Raw genomic sequence first — 11687 nt, 5'->3', positions numbered from 1 at the left:
AGCGCTGCATCCTCTCACATAATACAATGTAATGCGGACGAACACGGAAGTCCCGTCCCTCACTATAACGCTGCATCCTCTCACATAATACAATGTAATGCGGACGAACACGGAAGTCCCGTCCCTCACTATAGCGCTGCATCCTCTCACATAATACAATGTAATGCGGACGAACACGGAAGTCCCGTCCCTCACTATAGCGCTGCATCCTCTCACATAATACAATGTAATGCGGACGAACGCGGAAGTCCCGTCCCTCACTATAGCGCTGCATCCTCTCACATAATACAATGTAATGCGGACGAACACGGAAGTCCCGTCCCTCACTATAGCGCTGCATCCTCTCACATAATACAATGTAATGCGGACGAACACGGAAGTCCCGTCCCTCACTATAGCGCTGCATCCTCTCACATAATGTAATGCGGACGAACACGGAAGTCCCGTCCCTCACTATAGCGCTGCATCCTCTCACATAATACAATGTAATGCGGACGAACACAGAAGTCCGGTCCCTCTCTACTCTAGCACTGCATCCTCTGCTCACGCTGGACTGCATGGCGTACCTTCCATTCCTGATATCATGTGGCATCGACGTACACCATGCAGACCATCGTGAGAAGAGGATTTCAGGGGCTGCAGAGCTAGCGTGGTGAAGGACGGGACTTCCATACTCGGGTGCACTACATTGTATTACGCAGGAGGAAGCAGCGCTAGAGTGGTGAGGGATGGGAATGGTGTTTGGGTGCTCTACATTGTATTACCGGGGGAGGGGGAAACGGAGACAGAGGCACACACTATTTAGGTTGTGGTGGGTGGGAGGAGGGAGACAAAGAAGCTAACAGCTTCAACACTGCTGGGAGGAGGAGAAAGGGAGGCAGCCCCCCAATACTGGCTGTAAGTGGAGAGATTTAGGACGGACTCGTGTATAAGGCGACCTTCCCACTTTTAACCTGTGAGTCAGTCCTAAATTTCTCGACTTATAGCCGAGTATATACGGGTAGTACGGATTTAGAGACATTGACCCATAATCCAGAGTAGTAACTCGACTCCTCTATAGTTTCAAGGGCACGAGACAGGGATGGGCCTCCATCAGCCAAGAAAAGAATAGTGTCGTCCGCATACATACTAATCTTGTCTTCAGTAGTTGCGGTCTTAAAGCCGATGATATCAGGTGAGGCCCGGATACGACACGCCAGGGGCTCCGCCACAAGGGCGTATAATAGAGAAGAAAGAGGGCATCCCTGTCTCGTGCCCCTCCCCAAAGGGAAAGACTGAGAGATCAAGCCACTAGTACTGACCCTAGCTGAGGGGTTTGAATATAAGATGCGAACCCATCTCTGAAAAGAGTCCCCAATACCAAACCTGGCAAGGACCGCTGACAGAAACGGCCATTCAACCGTATCAAAGGCCTTAGCCATGTCAAGTGAGGCAATAACTCGTGCCCCTTTGTACATGTGATTGGCTTGTATGTTAGTGAATACCCGCTGTATGTTTATTGCTGTGTTCTTTCCTGGCATGAAGCCAGTTTGGTCTTCATGCACAAGTGATAGAATTACTTCATTTAGCCTTGTAGCCAAGACTTTTGCTAGGATCTTAACATCTGTAGGCAGAAGCGAAATCGGTCTATATGAATCACATTGGAGCAGGTCCTTGCCAGGCTTAGGTAAAACAACTATTGGGGCTTCATTCATGGAGGTGGGAAGGCTTTGCTTCTCGTATGCTTCAGTGAAAACCTCCAATAAGGGTTAGGCAATTATGTCAGAGTATTTTTTGTACACATCTGTGGGGATGCCATACAGACCGGGGGCCTTTTTTTTAAGGAAAACTAGCAATGGCCATTTCGATTTCGTCTAGGGTAATAGGTAGGTCTAATTGGGTACATTGGACTTTGGATAGTCTAGGGAGATTAATTTCAGCCAGATATATTTCAGAGTCAGATTGAGATGCTTTAGTGCGACTTGTGTATAAGTGCTGGTAGTAATTTGCAAACGTAGAGTTTACTTCTTGAGGGGTACTGACCAAAGTGCCTTGACTAGAAGTAATTTGAGAGATAACTGGCGGGGAAGAATGGGTTTTGGCCATTTTAGCTAGGAGTGTGCCTGCCTTTTCTCCTTGCTCATATACCATTTGTTTATTAAAGAAGATTTTACTTAGAGCTAGTTCTTCAACTAACTCTTTATGGGCATTTTGGGCAGTTGTCCAAGCTTGTTTGTTGGAGGGGGAGTTGTTATTATGAGATAAGATTTCTGCTTGGGTTACCTGGGCAGCTAAGGTTCCCAATCTAGCTCGGGTATCTCCTTTGCATTTAGTCACCACCTGTATCAGAGCACCTCTCAAATACGCTTTGAAAGTGTCCCATACCAAGGCTCGGTTTTCATCAGCCCTGTGAATAAAGAAGAATTCTACAATTTGCTTTGTAAGTAGATTATCATTGGGAATTAAATCGAGCAAGAAGGGATTCAATTTCCAGAATTTAAATGGAGGGGTGACACCCCATTGTAGCTTGAGGCATATTGGTGAGTGATCCGACACTAATCGTGGCAAAATGGAGACACTGGTTGTTAAAGGGAGGAGATACCTAGTGAGCAAGAACATGTCAAGATGGGAAAAAGAGTTATACGTGCTGAACTTACAAGTGTAGTCAGGGTTTTGTGGATATTTGATCCTCCAGACGTCTTCTAGATCATATTATTTTACTAAGTAGGAGAATGGAGTCTGTTTATTAACCTGTGGGGGAAACCTATCAATGGCAGTGTTACAGACATTATTGAAGTCTCCCATCCAAATTGCAGAGACTCCTGAATGTTTGAGCATAAATTTAAGGCCTTCTTTCAGCACTTGGAAATTATACGGTGGAGGTATGTATATTGCCATAAGTAGAATAGGTTCACTTGCTATTATACAGTGCATAAATATATAGCGACCCATGGGGTCTGTCACCGCTTCCAGTGCCCTGAAAAGAACATGTCTTCCAATAAGAATGGACACCCCATGAGAATATTGCGAATATGGGGCATGATAGGACCAGCCAATCCACCCCCTACGTAGAGCCATTAATTTACTTCCTGTAAGGTGGGTTTCTGTAAGAGTTATAATATCAGGTTTGTATCCCTTTAAATATTGTAGTACCACATTTCTTTTAATGTTATCATTAAGCCCACGGACATTCCAATTGATCACGTTAAGTGATTGCATTATCTTTTAATAGAAGATTTAGTAGTGACAGATCCCATAGTGACCACTGTAGCAGATATACGTTGCTTTCCTGTAGATAGTCATGTTTCTTGCCTTGTATTATTGCTTTCTTGTAAAGTATAGCCCAGAATATCCCTACCCTGTTCAGACCTAAAACTTGACTGAGCTTAAACCCTGAACCCAAACCGAACAGAAATACTGTTATAAACAGGTGCAAAGGCACACCTACATACACCTGCTGGGGAACCGGTCGATGTGTGGCAGCCACATCTCTTTATTATTATTATTTAGTATTTATATAGCGCCGACATATTACACAGCGCTGTACAGTGTATATATATATATATATATATATATATATATATATATATATATATATATTTTCTTGTCACTAACTGTCCCTCAAAGGAGCTCACAATCTAATCCCTACCATTGCCATATGTCTATATTATGCAGTGTAAGTACTGTAGTCTAGGGCCAATTTTTAGGGGGAGCCAATTAACTTATCTGTATGTTTTTGGAATGTGGGAGGAAACTGGAGTGCCCGGAGGAAACCCACGTAGACACGGAGAGAACATACAAACTCTTGTGCCCTGGCTGGGATTCAAACCGAGGACCCAGCGCTGCAAGGCGAGAGAGCTAACCACTACGCCACCGTGCTGCCCAGCATGCTTTAGCATCAGCAAAGGATATAATTTGGAATTGGAGAGTGCAGAGGCACATATCTACCGGTGCAGGACACATTATGATGCATTAACTGCTAATAGTTTTAAGTACAACCTGTAACCTGGGGTACACTGGATTTGCCTATGAGCATATATGACACACTAGGAACGAGGGTTAAATAGTCTTGTTTATGCAGTACTCATGCATACATCACCTACTTGGAGAGCAAAACACCGTGCACATTATTCAAACATATAGGCGCTAACACATATTGAGATCACCCATTAACATCTGTGGTACTTGAAAAGCTGTTGAGATCATTGCCTCCCCCCTCTAGTAGTGTATACAAGCAATCGCCATTTGGGCCGATTTATATTGTATGTATGATACTGCCAGTTATTGAGGAGATGCAGCCTTATGGAAACTGCGTACCATTGCCATGTCCGTGCAGTAAAAGTGGTGACATGCGCATTAAAAAAACATGTTTGCAGATCCTGATAGTAGAATGTTCTGTCCTTGTATAGTTGAGTAATGGAATATGCGGATCCATAGGAACCTCGCATTGCATTATGATAACAAAAAGGCAGTGAACGATGCATCAAAAACACAGGTCGAGTTTCATACGACAAATGTAGCGAGAGTTTAATGTCCGGGCTACTAGAACCAGCGGGGATATGAAGCATAATATTTCCATAGGTGGGTAGAGAGGGGGGCCCCCATAGCTCTGACGGGGGTAAATAGTAATATCACGCAGTTATATTATAGGGTGTATAGGGCCTTTAAAGCTATTCGAGTTCAAGTGCACTTACGGTTAGCCTTCAATTAAAAGGAATATATCAGTCGTCGCTTCTGGATGGAGATCTTGAGGCTTTAGGTTGTGCTTCAAGCCATTTGGAGACGTCTTTAGGCTGTTCGAAGAAGTGTGTTTTCCCATCCGCTACTATACGCAGCTTGGCGGGAAACAGCATGGCGTATGGATTAGAGCCTAGGTTCTCAACATGCGGTACGCGTACCCCAGGGGGTACTTCTAAAGGGGCCAGGGGGTACTCGGGCTTGATATACTTAACCAAGAATAACAAATTTAGAGATTTAGAAAATTATAATTCTTATTTAAACAACACCAAATTAGTATTTTAGCTAATTAAAAGCAATAATAAATGCTTGCCCATTGTTTAGAACCAATTATCATGTACTACGATTAAATATATATTTGTCAAGGGGTACTTGTGATCATGTTTACTATGCTAGGGGGTACTCGATGAGTACAGGGTTTTAAAAGGGGTACGCACTAATAAAATGTTGAGAAACCCTGGATTAGAGGCCTCTCTCAGAGAACTCTTCACGGAGGCAAACTGCGCACGTCGCTTCTGCACCTCCGCCGAGTGATCCGGGTAAAAGGAGATCCTGGTATTTTGGTATGCAGTGTCTCGAACAATAGTTCAGTACTTTAAAAATAAATGTTCGAGGAGGTAGGCCAGGAGCCGGTACTCTCGGTGAAATGTGTTGGACGCCCTCCACAACGAATACCGCGGAAAAGCAGTCACGCCCAAAGGTGCCAATTAAAAGCTTTTCAGTAAAATCTTCGGGAGCCGTTCCCTCTGCCTTCTCTGGAAGCCCAACTATGTTCGAGCGACGGTTGCGGTTTTCAAAGTCCTCCTGACTATTGCCAACCGCCTTGACCTCTTGCTTCATAGTGCAGATAGTGAAGGGAATGGGCTTCACCTCATCCTCTAGCTTCCCGATACGGTCTTCCGCATCGGTAACCCGGGAGCGGAGAGTGCGCATATCTTGTGGTAGAAGTGACACATCTGTCCTTACCTCCTCTAGTTTGGTGTTTATTGTAGTGAGGGTAGCTTGGCAGTTGGTAATGGCCTCCATTATCTGCCGAAGAGAAGGCGTGGGCGGCTCCTCATCCGAGGAGTCGTCTTCTTCCTGGCCATGCTTAAACTTTTGGAGCTTGGAAGCGGCCTCGGTGTTGCGTATCCGGGACATCTTGGTTTCAAAATGTTCAGGTGGACGAGTGGAACACGAATCTGTACTGCTTTCCTAGGTTAAAGGGTATTTAGGTCGGTATTATCAGAATTTTGGGTGTCCTGCACGGGAGCTCTCCGGGAAAGCGTCCTCACATCCCGACTTCCGGTCACGCCCCACAAATATATATTTAATCACAGAACATGATAATTGGTTCTAAACAATTTCCAAGCATTTACTAATCCTTTTAATTAGCAAAAATACTAATTTGGTGTTGTTTAAATAAGTTTTATCATTTTCTAAAACTCTAAATTTGTTGTTCATAGTTAAGTATATCAAGCCTGAGTACCCCCTGGAACCTTAAGAAATACCCCCTGGGGTACGCGTACCACACGTTGAGAACCTAGGTGTTAAATCATATAAATAAATATATATTAATTTATAACTTTGAAATACTTTTAAATGGTGGATTTTGTAAATAAAAAGGATAAAACACTTTTTTTAAAGTCTGGTAGAACAGACATTGTTTATAATTTCAACTAAGACAATGCAAGGCCAAAGCTCAGATTGGAAACCAAAACAATAAGGGTTTTTCCTACTACCGTATTTAACCACTTAAAGAGACTCTGAAGCGACTTTTAAAACAGCAGAAGACCCCTCGTTCTGCCACGGGAGAGCTGCGTTTTAGCAGGGGCAAACATGCCCATGTAGAATATAAGGTAAAAAGCTGTTTTAAAAGTCGTTTCAGAGTCTTTTTAAGCCCAACTGGAAGAACATTCTCGTCCAGTTGGGCTGCACGCACTCCTGCTGGTCGCGCGCGCTCCCGCGGGGTCTCCCGTGCGTGCTCCTGCCGCCGGCCGTTAGCCCAGCGATCAATGAAAGGGATTATAGATCCCTTTCATTGATCGAAGCCCCCCGCAGAAAAGCCGTCAGCGTCTCATTAGGCGCTGCGGTTTTTCCGAGTTCAAAAAGTTCCCAGTCTTCATTCTTCTTCCTAGGAGCGAGATCGATCGCTCCCAGGACTTTTTGACTGTGGCCATCTTGTGGCCAAATAGTAAAACTACACCCACATCTACTTTTTATTAAATAAATTTTTAACATTTAAAATTAGCTGTTTACCTCCCACATCAAAAAATACCCAAACAAAATGTTTAATTTAAAAAAAAATTACAATAATAAAAATTACAATAATAAAAACAAAACCATAAATAGTTACCTAAGGGCCTGAACTTTTTTAAATCTGCATGTCAAATAAGTATATTAATATATTGTTTTACATTATGGGCTTGTAAATAGTGATGGACACAAATTGAAAAAATGCACCTTTATTTCCAAATAAAATATCGGCGCCATACATTGTGACAGGGACATAATTTAAATGGTGTAATAAGCGGAAACAAATGGGCAAATAAAATACATGGGTTTTAATTATGGTAGCATGTATTAATTTCAAACTATAATGGCCAAAAGCTGAGAAATATTTTTTTTCCATTTCTTTCTTAATATTCCTGTTAAAATGGATTTAGAATAAATTAATTCTCAGCAAAATGTATCACCCAAAGAAAGCCTAATTGGTGGTGGAAAAAAACAAGCTATAGACCAATTCATTGTGATGAGTAGTGATAAAGTTATTGGCAAATGATTGGGAGGTGAAAGTTGCTCAGATGCAAAAAATAAACAACCCTTCGGGCTTAAGTGGTTAAAAATGATAAAATATTGACGAAATGATGAAATTGCTAAAGAATGCATTTGTTCATTAAAAAAAAGATAATAATAAAAGAGAGATAAAGAAAATGGTTTTATATTGTTGCATTATTGGGGGAGAAGCAAGATGGCAACCTATGTGGAAGCAGTTTCACTAATCTCCCGGCCGTATCCAGTAAAACCCCCGATTCTGGGGTACTTCCTTCCTTCCTCAATAGAGCTTTCCCCGGTCTTCTCACCAAGCAAGTAGTCGGAAAGGCACTCCATTTCTAATCCAGGATTCCCTAATAATTTTAAATAAAGATAAATATTTTTTGCAAGAAGGATAATTCTGGAATAGTTGCTTAAAATTAAGCTGTCATAACTCTATTTTCAAAAATGTATTTAAGACCGGGAAGGTCTTGCAGGTCAGATAACAAATACTATGCCCATTGAATACTAAGGGATACTTCTCCCCAAAAATTCAGCAATGGTAGCAATAGTTTTACACAAAAGGTTGGCATTCAAAATAAAAAAGGAATTCACAGATGCAGATGACAGAATCACGATGGGACTGGGTATCGTTAAAGAGACACTGAAGCAAAAAAAAAAAATTATGATGAAATGAATTGGTTGTGTAGTATGGTTAACTACTAGCAAATAAAATATTCTCATATTTTTATTTTCAGTAAAAAATTTTTTATAACATTGCATCATTCTCTAATATTTGCAGTTTACACACTACTCAGCATTCTAAATGATTTTACAGAGCAGGCCAGTGAACTATTGGACCCTACACTGCAGAAAAAAAAGATACAGTACCAGACACTTGAGATAATAAGCTTCAGAAGACAGAGCTCTCTGTGACTTTGAAAGTCATGGAGCTCAATGTTTTTTTTTGAATAGATAACAACTGGAGTTCCTGTACTGAAAACAATATTAGTCTTCTGTCTCTGCTCCTAATGTTTTATTTCTTAGCTGTACTACACATAAATTATTATACCATAATTTAATTTTCGCTTCAGTGTCTCTAAGGGCCGGTTCACACTTGCGGTTTTGCAAAAACCGCACCGGATGTCCGGACCGCACCGGAGCCGGATCGGACCTGAACCGTACGGTTCCTGTCCGGATCCGGTCCGGTTGCATACGGTTTCCGTGCGGTATGAACACGGTTGCGGTCCGGATCCGGATTCTTAAAGAGTAACAACCTGTATAAAAACAAAAAAAAATGTTGGGGTCTGGGAGGTCAGCAGAAGGGGGACCTGTGGAATCAGGCCCTCTGCTGTTTAGCACTCACCTCCACCTCCGACATGCTGCCAACATCTCCGGATCCGGATCCAGCTGTGCTGCTCCACTCCAAAATGCTTGCCCATGTGTCCCCAGCCAATATCGCCGCAAAAATCCGCATAGGAAGTGGGGTAGAACATCCGGATTTTTTGCCAGTGTGTTGTGCGCTCTCCGGTTCTCATTGGTTTCCATTGGCCGGATGGTGCAGTCCAGCTCCGCCCCGGATACGGCTGCCGGAGGAGCCGGACCAAAAAATAGCGCATGTTGGAACGGACACCGGAGTCCGGATCCGGTCCGGCTCCGGTCCGGACACATGTGAACCCTGGCATAGACTTACATTGCTATGCCGTGCGTCCGTTTCGTCCGGCCAGCATGCGGTGCGGCTCCGGCACGGCTATTCCGGATAGCCACCGCTAATGTGAACCGGGCCTTAAATAGAATCCAGATGTCCCTAATAAATATTGGGTAAAGTATTTAACAGAGGGTTTTTTTCAGTTTTTTACTAAACTAAGGGCCATATCCTATTCAAGGTGTTAAGTAGCTTGCAGATGCGAGCTACTTATCACCTTGCCATCGCGCAAGGATTACTGGCAAATCCTATCGCCCATATCCTTTGCGCGATGGCCGACCGTTAGGGAGCATTACTCAGGTGAAAGCCTGAGCGATGCACCCTTTTACCTGGTGATAGGGTGCGAGGTTTACACTGTGGTGCTGTCCTTCAGCACCCCGGCCTCACTCCCCACACATGCACACTCTTACGCCGCACATTGCTGCCATCTTCCGCCGCAGCATCTGGTGGTCTCCTTAAATAAGGAGAGTCCCAGAGCTCCCCGTCGGGTCGCCGCACACCTTAGAAGCGCTGCCGGGCACCCGTTATTATACATACCGCCGCTGATCACACGACACCTCTCGCCGCAAATTCCGTTGCGTAATTACAGTGTATCTAACACTGTAATTACTGTCCGCATAGGAGCCTGGGCTCCCCATTGGTCCGCTGTCTGAACCAATAAAATGGCTCAGACAGCGGACCAATGGGGAGCCCCGGTTGCAGATTCAAAGATGCTTTGCCCGGGCTCCTATGCGGACAGTAATTACAGTATTAGAAACACTGTAATTACGCAACAGAATTTGCGGCGAGAGGAGTCGGGTGATCAGCAGCGGTATGTATAACAGGGGTACCGGGCAGAGCTACGTGGGGGCTTCTAAAGTGTGCGGCGACCCGACTGGGAGCTCTGGGGGTCTCCATATTAATGAAGACCCCCAGATGCTGCGGCGACGACGTGCGTTAGCTGGTTTAGACCTGCAGGTCTAAGCTAACGCTCATGTCTGCCAGGAAGCAACGCTTCCCCGAGGCATGCCAAGGGTAACTGGATACCGTGTAAAGAACTCGCTGGGCGATTATATCGCCCAAGCAAGTTCTTTTCCACCTGGGGTGGTCTAAAGTTTAATAAGATTAGGCGAAGCCTCCATCACCTAACTTAAGAACTCGCCAGTGCTGCTGTCCTAATATGATCTGTAAAAAAGGTGTGTGTGTGTGTGTGTGTGTGTGTACAGTAAATAATTCCTCTGTGAATAGTGACAAAGAAGTGTAACTTAGTTACATGGTACAGCTCTGCCTCCCCAATACAAATTGTTACAAACAGCTGGTAAACAAGGGATTTTTATTTATCTTTTTTCACACAGGCTGTGATAAGAGACCTCTGTAAAGCTTTCTATTGTTGCTGGTTAAAAGCTCTATAAGGCCTGGAACCCACTACAAAACGCTATCGCTAATCGCTAGGGTTTTGTATGACCAGTTTGTAAGCGATTTCATGAGCGTTTTAGGGAGCGATTTTAAAAAGTGTATTCAATATGTCAACGGTTGTGTAGCAATTAGCGTTTTAAAGTCTGATTGGTCCTTTCAATTAATTTTGTTACAGTGTACAATAGCTTTAAAACGCTAGCAAAATCGCTCGGTGCAGGTTTTGATGAGCGATTACGCCAGCGATTATACACTTTACACTGAAGCGCAAATGCTAACAAAATGCTGCAAGTCCTGCGTTTGTGATTTTGCTAATCGCCATCGCTTCTGTGGAATTTGCACCATCCATTTACATTGGCAGAGCGTTTAGGGAAATCGCTAGCGATTTATCACGCTCCCTAAACGCTCAAAAAATCGCTCTAGTTGGTTCCAGCCCTAAGAATGTGGGGTTTACAGAAGGACAGTTTCTTTGATAGTTCCTCTTTAAGGTAGTTTCACACTGGGCCCTTGCATTGCACACCCTGTAAAGACAATATGCAATGCAATAGAGGGTAAAGGTCACATTGCGCATTATGTGTTAGAGACGTGTGATGGGGAAATGGCTGGAGATGTGCTGGTAGCCCAACCGCGGTGGATTGCTACAGACTTCTCGCTAAGCCTTTATATTGAATAACACTTTTTATGCATTAACCCCCTTGCCGGTCCAATTCCCGCGGCAAGGGGGCGGCGCAGCACTTTTTTTTCTTTTTTTTAAATCATGTAGCGAGCCCAGGGCTCGCTACATGATAGCCGCCAAGCAGCAGCATCCCCTCACCCACTCCGATCGCCTCCGGCGATCAGAGTAAGCAGGAAATCCCGTTCAGAACGGGATTTCCTGCTGGGCTTCCCCGGTCGCCATGGCGACAGGGCGGGATGACGTCACCGACGTCATAGGGAATCTCGATCCACCCCTCAGCGCTGCCTGGCACTGATTGGCCAGGCTGCGCAGGGGTCTGGGGGTGGGCAGCTCGGCGCGGCGGGTAGCGGCGAATCGGCGGCGATCACTTACCACACGCAGCTAGCAAAGTACTAGCTGCGTGTAGGAAAACATTTTTTTGAAAATCGGCCCAGCGGGGCCTGAGAAATCCTCCTACGCAGGTTA

The sequence above is a fragment of the Hyperolius riggenbachi genome, chromosome 5 (assembly GCF_040937935.1).
Source record: "Hyperolius riggenbachi isolate aHypRig1 chromosome 5, aHypRig1.pri, whole genome shotgun sequence".
In the NCBI taxonomy this organism is placed as follows: Eukaryota; Metazoa; Chordata; class Amphibia; order Anura; family Hyperoliidae; genus Hyperolius; species Hyperolius riggenbachi.
This window is presented reverse-complemented; position numbering follows the sequence as displayed.